Genomic DNA, 13,768 nt, shown 5'->3' with positions numbered 1-13,768 from the left:
ATTGCTCCGGCCGCCTGTGAAGCCGCCGCCGGCCAGGCAAGGTGAGGTGGGCACCCAGCGCAGACTCTGTATTTCTCTTCGCCTTTTCCGTTTCGGCTTCGACACCTCGCTCCATCTGAGCGATTCTTTCCACTGCAGCACCGACGCCTGCCAGCTGTTCGACGCAATGCCTCCGAGGAAAAGGGGCGGAAAGGTCAAGAGGGCGGCGCCTCCGAGGGCTGGCCGCCCCAGTCTCGATGCGCTCCCTGATGATGTCCTTCACCACGTGCTGTCATTCCTTCCAGCACAGGAGGTTGTGCGGACGTGCGTGCTGACCCGGCGCTGGCGCCACCTCTGGAAGTCCGCCATGGGCCTGCGCATTTGTGCGGCGAGGACCATGAAGCGGCATCTGTGACGATATCAGGGAGTTTGTGGAGCATCTACTGCTCCTTCGCGGTGGCTCACCTCTTGACATTTGCGTGCTCGACTTGTGTGAATATGAAGACGAAGAGATTCCCCGTATGAAACTCTGGATCCGGCATGTTCTGATGTGCAAAGTCCAAGTGCTAAGCCTTGATATTAGACGGATTAACAATGGCTGGGACCCCTGGCTTGGTCTGGGCAATCTGCCTCTCGCCTCGCAGAATGTGAAGAGGCTAAAGCTCGGATGTGTACAACTCAATGATAGCTTCCTTGGCTTCTCCAGCTACCTGGCATTGGAAGTCCTTGAGTTCGATTGTTGTCAATTCCTTGACTGCCATAGGATTTCGTCACAATCTCTAAAGTTTCTAAGCTTCAGGAATCAATTCGATTATGAAAGGATTTCTCGCACTCATATTTATGCCCCGAATCTCATTTCACTGTGGCTTGAAGCTAGTGATGGCTGGATTCCTTTGCTTGAGAGAATGCCCTCCTTGGTGGAGGCAGTTGTTAAAATCAAATTTTCCGATGACTCTTATTGTCTGGATTGTGAGGATGAGGACTGCTCTTGCTATCCAGTACATGGTGATACTGTTGGCACTATGGTTCTTGAAGGTTTATCAGAAGCTCAGAGTTTGGTGCTATGGTCTGATATTAGAGAGGTATGCTTACACTTTAGATTAATATGTTGATGTTCACTTTGATTTTTTTCACTTTCAAATTAGTCATGTGTAATGTGAAGGTTTATTCGTGTTTGCAGTCTATATTCAGTAGGGACTTGAAATGTTGCCCCATATTTACTAACTTGAAGACTCTGTCACTCAATGAATACTGGTGTATGCCTAGGGAATTCAGTTCGCTTACTAGGGATGAAAACGGTACGGATATTTTCCGACCGTATTCGAAACCGAATCCGTTTAGAGGGGTTGAGATCTGTCCGTATCCGAGTCCGGATATCCAACATCCGATACCGTATCCGTATCTGAATACTCAAATCGCATATTTATGATGTCGATATCCAATCGTATCCTATCCGACATAGTTGACACTATCCGTATTCGAATCCGAATCCGGACAGAAATATGAAAACAAATGTAATATTGGTGATATCCGTCCGTATCCGATCCGTTTTCATCCCTATCGCTTACATGTATTCTAGAACATTCACCTGTTTTAGAGAAGCTCACTCTTCAACTATTTTGCAAGGTGCATTTTCTAGATATACAACTGCTGCATTTCAACTCTAGCCTACCCCAACTTGTTTGGGACTTAAAGGCTTTGTTGTTGTTGTTGTATCAATTAATTCTGGAAATATCTTTATACATTTTGTAGGAACCCAAAAGTAAAGTGGAAATGAGAGGAAGCCCTGATACAACAGAAAGATCAAATGCAATATCAGAACATTTTAAAATAGTGGACGTTAAATGCGAAGTGGTCGATGAAAAAGTGCTGAATGTTTTGGAGTTTCTCACCGAACATAGCATATGTAAGCTCTAGCACTTTTATATTTTTTAATTTTGCTTTGGCATGTCGTTGAGAAAGCAAGTAATGAAACAAGAAATTCCTAAGATCATTAGGAATTAGTTAATACAATTGAAGAGAGATAGGATCATTCTACATTTAATTGGTGGAAAGAAAAGTAGAAAAAAAATGATTGTGGGGGTCTAAAATAAATCCTTAGCCATAATGTGTACTGTAAGCCTGCTTAAGCAGTGATACAATATGTTGGTTTCTTGCTCTTTTTCTTTACTTGTCCTTTTTCACTCCTGGTTCATCTCCAAGACATTAATTTGTTCATTACGTTGTTTGAATGTATGTTACTATAAAATATTACAAGTATGACAGTATGAAAAGTATTACTCAAAACAAATCTACTAATAAAATTTATGTGGTAAATCTCAATATTTTTGTGCAAATTGGTGGTTAGGGTTTGGAATTTTGTTGCAGTCTGATAATTCTGTTTACTTGTGTTCAATATATATTTGATGTATCTTGTTTCCTCTAGTTCAGCATTTACAAAAATAGCCTCTCAACATGCAAATATGCAAACAAATGCTGATTATCCTATAACAATTTTTGTTTGGCTTCCTTTGTTTAGTTGTGGCTTCCAAACCCATATCATTTGCTAAAATTAATAAATAATGCCAGCCATCTGATTATTACTATTAGTGTGGAAATCATTGGATGCCATTGCTGGAGACTAATTTAATACTACTATCGTCAAAGAGATTACCCAGTGGGTAATACTATTGTAGGAAGTATGCAATAAAATTTAGCTTCCACCGTCAATGTATAAACCGTCAACAGATAGATTACCTACTACTATTGTAGGAAGTATGCAGTAAAACTTAGCTTTCACCATCAATGTACAAAGTAATATATATAGAGAGGCTAAAATTTTGCGCTAAATATTGATTTTAAAAGTGGCGACCAAAGGTATTGTCGAAGACACCCTTGGTGTCCAACATGGCATATGCTCTTGATTGGAGTAATTAGTAAGTTATCTTTGTAATAATTGTATACTCTGTAATTTGAGCAATTTTTTTGTAATAAAATCTATACTGTGTCTCAGGTTTGTTTGCCATTTTTCTCATTTCTAACACAGTCTGCATTCTGCAAACTATTCTATTTTCAGGTTCGTTCAGGTTTCAATTTTGAGGAATAGAAAACGAGACATGCAGGTTGCAATTTGTAGGGATTGTATCCGCAGGGCTTCTTGAAAACCCTCAGTCCCACACTGCTAGCCACCCAAGCCAAGCCTCTGTTCTTAGGGTTAGAAAGTTTGTACGGAGCTGTATCAGGGAAAGCGCATGGCTAGCAAGGATGATGTCTTTTGTATATGTGATTCCTTTTATCTTTACTCGTAGAACAACTTGAGATCTAGTAGATGGTGGTTTTCCTTATCAAGCTAGGCCTGGCTTAACATACTATGTTGTATTTTGCAGACATCTTGTAAGGTTTGCCTGTCTTTAGAGTCGCTAATATCATAGCACTCTTGTTCCTTTTGCCGTATAATGCATTGTTTCAATGCAGTAGTGATTCTCCTGCCTGGCTTTCCGCTGAATACGGAGAAAAAAAAAGCAAAGAGAAGAACTTGAACTCTTATTTCCATGCCTGTAGGTTACAATTCGAACTAGGCCATGTTATTCAGATGTATGTAACTGACGTTTTTAAGTGTTTCCTGTTCATTCCTTTAAAGATTCAGCTGGAACCTTTTGGTGACTAGGAGATGGTAATTTCTTGGGCTAAGTTTTCGTGTCTGTTAGCAAAATTTTTGCATACTTAAAGATTTTACATGACGTGTTAGCAAATATAATGTTGCCTCTCTTGATTGGGACAGCTAAATTATACATGTTAGCAACATTGTGAGTTCAGGACGTGTTCGCTGAAAAGCTAGGCTGAAAAGTACTGTAAAAAATATTGTATCATGGCTGATAAGTCGGGCTGATAAGTTCAAGCGAACAAGGTCGTTATATGATAATAAAGCATAGTAGCTTCTGAACGTGAGAGCATCTCTAAGAGTTTCCTAGATTTTCCTCCTTAAAAACTCCATATTTCTCAACTCTAAAAAGTTACTGGGAGAAAAAAAAAGCTATCTCCAATAGCACCTAAACATTTCACCTTAAAAAAATCAAAATTTGGTCCACTTGCTTTTTTTCGGTCTTTTTTTTCCGCGCGAAAGGCTTCGTGCTCTCGCATACCTGCGTCGCCGCCGCCTCTTCCTTCACGTTGCCCTAGCCGTGCACCTCCCAGCCGGCGCTTGCCTCCTCCCAGCCGGTCGTGGCCACCTCCCAGGCGGGCTGCGGCTGTGGCTACCTCCCAGCAGGCCGGCAGCACCTCCCAGCCAGCAGTAGACGGCAGCACCTCCATCAGCACGCAAGCATTTAGCAGATCGATAAACAAAGATGACTGAAACAACATGAGCCAACCCTGGCTGACTGCTCATAAACAATGATAAACAATGATGACTGAAACAGCCAGGCACGTTCGTCTAGCAACATCTAATTAGCGAAGGCGGTGGACGCGTACAAGAGGGCTGCGGGCACGACAGCCTCGGTGACAGCCTACGTCGTGCTGTGTCAGGCCCAGCACCACAGAGGAGTGAAGAAGAGGGACATAGAAGAAGGCGCTTTCTATTGGGGAAAACGTCATTTAAGTTTTGTAATAATTAAGACTATGACATGTGGGCCATAAGCTGTAGCTATGGCTTATAAGCCAACTATGTAAGGACGGTGAACACTATTGCTTATCTGAAAACTGAATCGGACAGAGGAAGATTCCCCCTCCGTTCCCCATCTCCTGCATATCGCTCTCGATCTCCTCACGTCGACGGCGGTGCTCGCCGGCGGCCAAGGGGCGTGACAGATGGTATCGGAGACTATCCTTCCTTGGCGTGGGCGGCGGGCTTCCTCAGCTTCGTCTCTCCACTAGTTATCCGGTGCGGCGGCTCCGGTTCGATGCATTTGCGCATCTCCGACGACCCAGCGACTCCACCAACAACCAGCCTTAGATCCACAATGCCAAGGGAAATGACACTTGGGCTTTTGCTATTGTCACCCCAGCAGCAGATAATTTTCAAAACAAGGAAGAGGAACCCCCACCCTTACCTGTTGATGTGCAACAACTACTGGAACAATATGCATCTGTTTTTCAGGACCCACAAAAACTGCCACCTGAAAGAAGTTATGATCACTCAATACCACTAATTCTAGGAGCAGTACCAATTAATTCTAGACCTTATCACTATTCTTCACAAATGAAGACAGAGATTGAAGATCAAGTCATGCAGCTCCTCCAATCTAGACTGATCACTCACAGCCACAGTCCTTTTGCCTATCTAGTGCTCTTGGTCAAGAAAAAGGATGGCACCTGGCGTTTTTGTGTGGATTATAGGAAGCTCAATGATATTACCATCAAAACAGATTTCCACGACCCATTATAAAGGAAATCTTGGATGAATTGCATGGAGCCAAGTTCTTTACCAAATTAGATATGAAGTCAGGGTATCATCAAATCAGTATGTTGCATGTAGATGAGTACAAGACGGCTTTCAAAACACATCATGGTCATTATGAATTCAAAGTGATGCCCTTTGGACTCACAAATGCCCCAACCATATTTCAGTGTGTAATGAATCAGATCTACAGCCCTTCTTGAGAAAATTTGTGCTGGTCTTCTTAGATGATATCCTCATATACAGCAATTCTCTAGAAGAACACTGTCAGCATCTGCAGTCAGTCCTCCAGATCCTACAGGACAATCAATTCTATCTCAATTACTCTAAGTGTTCATTTGCTCAATCTCAACTTGAGTACCTGGGACATATTATCTCTTCTCAGGGAGTGGCCACTGACCCAAGCAAGACAGCAGCTATGCTCCATTGGCCAACTCCAACAAATTTTACTGAGCTCAGAGCCTTTTTGGATTGACAGGTTACTACAGAAAGTTTGTCAAGAGGTATGGAATCATAGCCAATCCCCTTACTAATTTGCTCAAGTACAAAACCTTTCAATGGCCTGCACCAGCCCAAGAAGCTTTTGATTAGTTGAAACAAGCCGTGACAACAACACCTGTGTTAGCTCTACCTAATTTCAATGCAACATGCACTGTTGAAACTGATGCATGTGGGGAAGGAGTGGGAGCTGTCTTAATGCAAGCTGGTCAACCAATTGCATTCTTGAGCAAGGCATTGGGAGAAAAACACAGGGCCCTATCTATTTATGAAAAAGAATTTTTGGCTTTGATTATGGCTGTGGAGAAATGGAGGCATTACCTGCAGAGACAGGAATTCATTATCCTCACTGATCACAAGTCTTTAGCTTATCTCACTGAAACCAAATTAGATCCTAGAGATCAAGAGTTACTACAATAGTTAGCTATTCAAAGCCCCAATACTGCTAGATATAGTCTGGAAAATGGAATCATCAGGTACAAGTCTAAAATCTAGATTGCCAACAATTCTGCCCTACAAACAAAGCTGCTGGCCACTTTTCATTCTAGTGCTCTTGGGGGACATTCTGGAACAAAAGCAACATATCACAGATTGAAAAATCACATTGCTTGGAAGGGAATGAAAAAAGCAGTGGAGGATTCATTAGGCAATGCAACATCTGCCAATAGGCTAAGCATTCCACTTCTTTGCCAGCAGGTCTCTTACAGCCCTTACCAATACCTAAAGGAGTGTGGTTGGACCTGTCCATGTATTTCATTGAGGGCCTCCCCAAATCTCAAGGTTACAGTGTCATTATGGTGGTGGTGGATAGGCTCACAAAGTTTGCCCATTTTGTCCCAGTTAAACATCCATACACAGCACAGTCCATAGCTCAGCTTTTTATGGATCACATTGTAAAGCTTCATGGCATACCCCACTCCATTGTCAGTGACAGGGATACAATCTTTGTCAGTCAGTTCTAGAAGGAACTCTTCAAACTATATAAAGTGCAGTTAGCTATGAGTACAAGCTACCACCCTCAAACAGATGGACAAGCTGAACAGGTCAATCAATGCTTGGAAATGTATCTACGTTGTGCAGTCCAAGATGCTCCAAAGACAAGGCCACATTGGCTTTCTTTAGTAGAACTATGGTATAATTCTTCTTATCACTCTTCTCTAGGGTGTTCTCCATTCAAGGCATTATATGGAGTTGAAGCAAATATTGGAACTCCATTAGCAATTCAGGCATCTACTCCCATCTCAGTATCTGAACTAGTGGAGAACAGAGAACTGCATCTACAATGTCTGAAAGAGCATCTGGCAAAAGCTCAGAATCGGATGAAGACAATGTCTGACAGAAAACGTTTAGATTTGCAGTTTCAAGTCGGGGATCAAGTGCTTCTGAAACTCCAGCCCTACACTCAATCATCAGTGGTGAACAAGCCTTACCCCAAACTTTCTTACCAGTATTTTGGGCCCTTCAAAGTACTGGAACATGTGGGAGCAGTTGCATACCACATTGAACTACCTCCGGACAGTAAGATTCACTCTGTCTTTCATGTATCCCAACTCAAAAAATTTGTTGCAGATTATTCTCCTGTGTTCTCCAGTCTACCAATGACCACAGATTTGGAGGCTGCCGCTGCCATACCTGAGCGAGTGCTAGATCGCTGCCTGGTCAAGAAGGGCAACAGTGCAATTCCACAAGTCTTCATCAAGTGGTCTGGCCTGCCTGAAGCCTCGGCAATATGGGAGGACTACAACGTCTTACGCGCGCATTTCCCTAATGCACCTGCTTGGGGGCAAGCAGGAACTTCAGCTGGGGGGTGGGGGGGGGGGGGAGTTGTCAGGCCCAGCACCACAGAGGAGTGAACAAGAGGGACATTGAAGAAGGCACATTCTATTGGGGAAAACGTCATTTAAGTTTTGTAATAATTAAGACTATGACATGTGGGCCATAGGCCGTAGCTGTGGCTTATAAGCCAACTCTGTAAGGACGGTGAACACTATTGCTTATCTAAAAACTGAATTGGACAGAGGAAGATTCCTCCTCTATTCCCCATCTCCCGCATATCGCTCTCGATCTCCTCACGTCGACGGTGGTGCTCGCTGGCGGCCAAAGGGCAGCGTTCCTCATCTGCGCCCGCCTTGAGCCCTAGCCACGGTGAAAACGAAAAACATGACAAGGTATTCTTGGTACATCGATGGATTACCTGCTGTAGAAGACGCCGGCCGCGATGAATTTGGTGTCTGGACGGCGGCTTGGAGATGGCGTGAAGGGAGAAGCCATGCCAAAACGATAGGGTGAAGAAAAAAATCGCGCGGGGGAGAAGGATACGCGCGAGCGGAGGAGCGTGTAACTTTACATGGAGTGGGGTTTTTTTTTCCAAGTGCCTAAATTTAGGAACATGGATTAGGAGTTGTTGGAGAGTGATTTTTTCTCATCCTGCTAAAAACCAAGGATTAGGAAGAGAAATAGTTAACTCTTGGAGATGCTCTAAGACAAGCATGGAGTGTCTTTCATTGCTTCTATTTGCTGCCACCTAGTAGCCTCTAGGGTTGATGTTCTTGATTTGTTCGCAATATACATATTGCGTTTCGCTTACTAGTGACCCAGCGACCCTCAAAATAAATTTCACTTCTAAGAAAAGAAGAGATGACATTATTTTACCTTCAGGAAAGAAGGCCATGTTTCCAAAGTAAAAGACATTAAAAGAATGAAGTGCTTTTAGTTGACACGGGAAAGTTTGTTTGAATTGTCATTTTGGCTAAATAATAACTTGCCCAAACACGCACGCGGGCATAGGCAAATACGAACAATGGTGCAAACAGTAAAACATGGTTTCAAATAATATAAACAATTTTTAGCATCAGGTAAACAGTGTCCTAAACAATACTGAATAGCGATAGGAATAGGAACTAAACAGTATTGGGAACAGTAGTTGAAGTGCTAGGAGAGCTGGAATCTATTTGTGCATGAGGTTGTCCTGAACAGTACTAAATAGTGTTAGGAATAGTATGTGAACAATGTCAGGAACAATTAGCTTGTTCGGCTGAGCAAGTTTGGCTTGTTTTTTCCAGCCGGAGCAGTGTTTTTCTCTCACAAAATTTCAGCATCAACAGTGTTCCAACATGAACAATGCTTTATTTCATCCCAGCCGAACACCCAAAATAGCTGAAAGTGCGGAGAGAGTTGGAATTCATTCATGCATGAGGGGTTATATTATATTTGAACAACAGTTCGAGTGATATGGGAATCCAAATGAGATGGAAACAAACAAGCCATGATAGATACCAAAGTAATTATTATCCATAATGAGCAAAATGAGTTTAACATGCCTCTCTTGAGTGTGCAGGTCATGGCCCTGATGAATTTCTTGTCTAAGCCCTATTTGGCACAGTTTCAAACTGCTTCGGCTCCTTGATACAGTGAGAAGGAGTTGGAGCCAGTGAAGCAAAAATATAGTGGTTTCATGGACTTCTAGTTTATGAGAGACAGAAATAGCTCCTCTCTATAATGTGTGAAGAAGCTAGGGCCGAGGTCATCCTAAGCTCTACAAAACAGGGCCTAACTAGGGCCTACCAAGGTCATCATGCGTTGCATATTGCTAGGGTTGGTCTTAGAGATGTGCGACCACCTAGGTTATGTCTTATCAATTCACTTTGCTCCTACTATTAATGGGTAGTACTTTACCTGGAGTCCCGGACCATCAGCCGTGAGCTTCCCCAACCAAGTGGCAACTGCCGACTCAGGATCCAATTGGCTATGGCTCCCATCAGGTTCGAGGTTTTGTAGGTTAGTCAGTCCGACCTATCTTGCCTCGCATTATTGATAATATATTGCCTTAGTGAGTGAAGATCCCATGATGCCTAGGCAGTGTATTAGGTCACTTGAAAGAAAAACTAAGACAAAAAATCACTTTATTAAAACCTATACAAGTTCTATATAGATGTGCACTAGGTGTTTCTAAATGTTGCTTATCTCAAACACCAAAGAGTTTTGCATCCTAGGTTTCAACCCTGTCAACGAACCTAGCAAGCTAGACTAGAAAGGTAAAGCACATACCAAGGAATGTAATAAGTAAATGCATAAATGTAGATGAGTTAGAGAAGCAAAATTTTGCTTGATGATATTTTTCCCTAGGTATATATAGGCCACACCCGAGGTATATATAGGAATGTAAATGCAATAATTATATGTACGAGTGGAGAGGGTATATAGGACATACCAAAAAACTAGTCATTACAACTCCACTGAGCTGAAACGTACTCACTGAATAGGTCCTGTGGGCTTTTTGGAAGAACAATGGAGGGCTCCGGTGCCTTTTGAAAAGCTAGTTTCCAACTAGCCATTACTATTTGCTTGAAACTTCAGTGTAAACTCTTGTGTCTTCATCGGAGGGCTCTGGTGAGTCTAAGAACCTTCTACAAAATGTTTTTCCACTATTCAAACATTTCACAGGAGATCTTCAGTGACCCACTGCACAATTCCATTGAGTCTTAGAGCCTCCACAGACTGTGCATCTGTACTGTTTGGAAACTTTGGTGGTGTCACTCTGGTGAACATCGTAAGTTAATGTGCTCCTGCATAGTAACTAGTCTATCTCTCAACACATGGCCTAAGCTCCAGTGACCCACCAGAGAGTTCTAGTGGCCATACACACATGTTTTTAACGAATTCGAACATCTTTGCAAATGACTTAACATCCAATTGATCTTTGGGCTTCCACTGAGCTACCTAGAACTAGGTTTAACAAGTGTGCATCACATTCACTCACTAGACTTAACCTAGGTCAAGGTACCCATTCATACTCACCCTAATTGTATGATCAAAGGATAAAATAAAGACATATATTGCTCAAGTGTCTCCTAACGCTAAACAACACTTAGAACTAGTCCGTCCTTATTCTTCACATGCATCTTTTGAAACCGAAATGATATACATCAATTGGGGCATGAAAAACCATTATTACCTAATGAATCAACATATTGTAACCTCACTAAGTAATACCTCTAGAAACACACATTAGTCACAATGATTGTGTCATCATTAATCACTAAAACTAAATTAGGGGTCTAGATGCTTTCATATTTTATCTAGTACTTGTGTGGTTGCTTGCTACGTTGATGTCATTACACACATGTTACATCGGTCAATCCTTAGGGGAAGGATTGGCAAATGGGAATGCACACTAATTGAATATAATTTGGCTTTTGAACCTTTCAAAACACTAAAAGGCCAAATCCTTGCTAATTTCATTGTTGAGCATATAATAGATATTGAAGATGAAATTAGTTATGTTAAATTTGCTCCATGTAAGCTTTATTTCGGTGGATCGGCTTACAAAGAAGGTTAAGGCATTGTTGTGGTGTTTGTCTCACCTAATGGTGCTAGTTTCGAGACCTCAAGCTGATTGAATTATTTTTGCACTAATAATCAAGTCGAATATATATGAAGCTTTATTATTTAGCTTGAAAATTTGTGAATCCAAAGAATTATAGCATGTTGAAGCCTTCAGTGATTCTTTTACTGGGTATACAACAAGTTGCTGGTGTGTTTCAATGTTTGGAAGGATCACTTAATGCGTATCTTCATAAATGCCTTGACATCATCACTCATTTTGACGAATTCCATTCAACATATATATTCTGAGGCATGAGAATAGTAAGGCTATCAAGCTTTGACATCAAAAGATTATTTTTTCATATCAAAGAAAGACCGATGAAAAATGATGAAAATGGAGCCAGGCTGAAAAAACCGGCCTAGCCGAAACTATGCCATGCTAGTTTTTCCTAGTGATTGCCACTGTTGACCAGCAAAACTAGCCTAGGCTGGTTTAATAAACGGTTCAGATGGGCTTTCCCATTTATGTGCCAAATCATGTCCAATTGTGTTCAAACCAACTTAGGACCGTACTGGGTGATTGATGAACCCCCCATTATCAATTGTTTATGTGATCCAAGTGCTAAAATTAATAAAAGTGTTTTGCGGGCTGCATTTAAATATGCCTGGGTTAATCATGAGATACGTCGAAGAACTGCCAAAGAATTGTTGCTTAAGTGTTTGATTATGAGCAAGTTAAAGTGGCAATAGGGGAAGTTCAAGAAGGCATACGTGCTATGCATTAATCATCTCTGATAATAAAGTGGTTCTTACACCAGGCTGGTTTCTATCTGCCCACTATGATTATCGATGGTTTCTACTGATGCCAAGGTGTAACACCCTAAAATTTGCAACATTTTAAAATAGGTGAATATGATTTAATTATGCATTTTGTGAGCATTTGAATTTAGAAAAAATAATCATTTTAATAAAGCTAAAAGTCAAATATAAAATCAACCATGAATGTGCATACATGCCACTGCATACTATTTTGAATTGCTTGGTTTGAAGTCGGATTTTGAATTGAGTTGAAGTTGCATTTTGAATTTGTTTTGAAGAAAAATCCGAAAAAGAAAAGAAAAACTTTCTTCTCCTTCTTTTTGGCCCGAAGGCCTGCTGCCGCGGCCCATTCCATTTCCTTCCGCGCGGCCCATTTTCTTTCCCCGCCGCTGACCAGCCGGGCCCGCTGGTCAGGCTCTTCTTCCTCGCGTCGTAGCTGTGCCGGACACCATCTCCATCGATGCCGTCGTGTCCGACCCTGCCACGCCTCGGTGCCATCATTCTCAAGTCATCCCGCGCCCCCATAAATAGCGGCCGTGCCCCTCCTCTCTCCCCAATCTCATCTAGCGTCCGTTTTCTTCGCCAAACAGCCGCAGCCGAGCTCCGATCTAGTGCCGCCGCCGACCTCCGCTGTCAACTCGCGCCGGACCGCCTCAACTGCCCCTCGCTCTCGGCGCTCGGGTCCGGTGAGTTCGCCGTTCCTTCCTCTCTCCCTCCGTCTTTTTCTTTCGACGTGGAGTGCGCTGCAAGCCATGTACCACGAGCTCCAGCATGCCGGCCATGGCGCAGCCGTGGTCAAGCCGCCGGCGTACTGTGCCGACTGTTTTTTTTATTTCCGCTGGATCGATTCTCATCTGTCGGTTTCTAATCCGACGGCTCATAAAAGAAGATACCCCTTCGCTGCCTATCTTTCAAATACGCCCTTATAAATATTCCAGATTCAACCCGCGGTCCTTTGCGCATTTCAAAGGTTACGTTTCTTTCTTTCGAAAGCGTATTTTGGTTCGGTTTTATTGAAATACGTTTTCAGTTATTCACAGTTTTGCCATTCAACTTGTTTTAGCCGTAAAATCTTCGTTTTAACTCCGATTAGATCCGTTCAAGTTGCGTTGGATTTGTAATTAAGTAATCTACACGCTTATGCTACTGTAAAGTAGGTTTCTAACTTTTATAATATGAGCTTAGATCTAATCTATTATTTGTCTATAGGAAATCTTGTTTAAACCATAACTTTTTTGTTTTAGATCCGATTTTTGTGATCTTCGCGTCTGTGTGTTCATGGCGAGACGTAGATTCGCTTTCCAAACTTTTCATCTTGATTCTTTGCTGTTGGTGTACTGTTCTAATCTGTAGTCTTGTTTGCTTTGCATGATTGCTCCTGGATGCTTGTATGTTGCTGTGGTTATCGAGTATAGACTGTGAGCAGTTCTCGGAGGATCAAGGGTACGACTTTGACGAGCAGGACCAGCAGGTGTACATTGCTCAAGGCAAGTATAGCATGGGATCATCCTTGCTTCCTATTCACTTTAAATCATTAAATCCATATTGCATGTGTCTTCTTGTCAGGAATTTCCTAGAATTGGACTATTGCCTTGCCACCTATGGGTTATGCATATGGGTAGCTTTGCTAGAGCTCAGTTAAACCATGATCTTGTAACTTGACTAATGGTATATGCAATAAACATAAAATGTGACTTTTTAGCAACATGGAAACAGGGGGCTGGAGTGTTTAGCTACTTTCTAAATGCTTCAGATTCCTCTCCCTAAGGACTT

At 42.2% G+C, this 13,768-nt stretch overlaps 1 long non-coding RNA gene across 1 annotated transcript; it reads left to right on the top strand.

Annotated features, from left to right (window-relative positions):
* The first annotated feature begins 395 nt into the window (after positions 1–395).
* LOC136483794 (uncharacterized) lies at positions 396–3,564 on the top strand. The gene is made up of 3 exons (XR_010765643.1): positions 396–1,061; positions 1,732–1,885; positions 3,035–3,564. It is a non-coding gene; the product is annotated as an uncharacterized lncRNA (long non-coding RNA).
* The last annotated feature ends 10,204 nt before the right edge of the window (positions 3,565–13,768 follow it).

The sequence above is a fragment of the Miscanthus floridulus genome, chromosome 9 (assembly GCF_019320115.1).
Source record: "Miscanthus floridulus cultivar M001 chromosome 9, ASM1932011v1, whole genome shotgun sequence".
NCBI lineage: Eukaryota > Viridiplantae > Streptophyta > Magnoliopsida > Poales > Poaceae > Miscanthus > Miscanthus floridulus.
The sequence above is the reverse complement of the archived record's forward strand: the minus strand, read 5'-3'. Positions and strand labels throughout refer to the sequence as shown.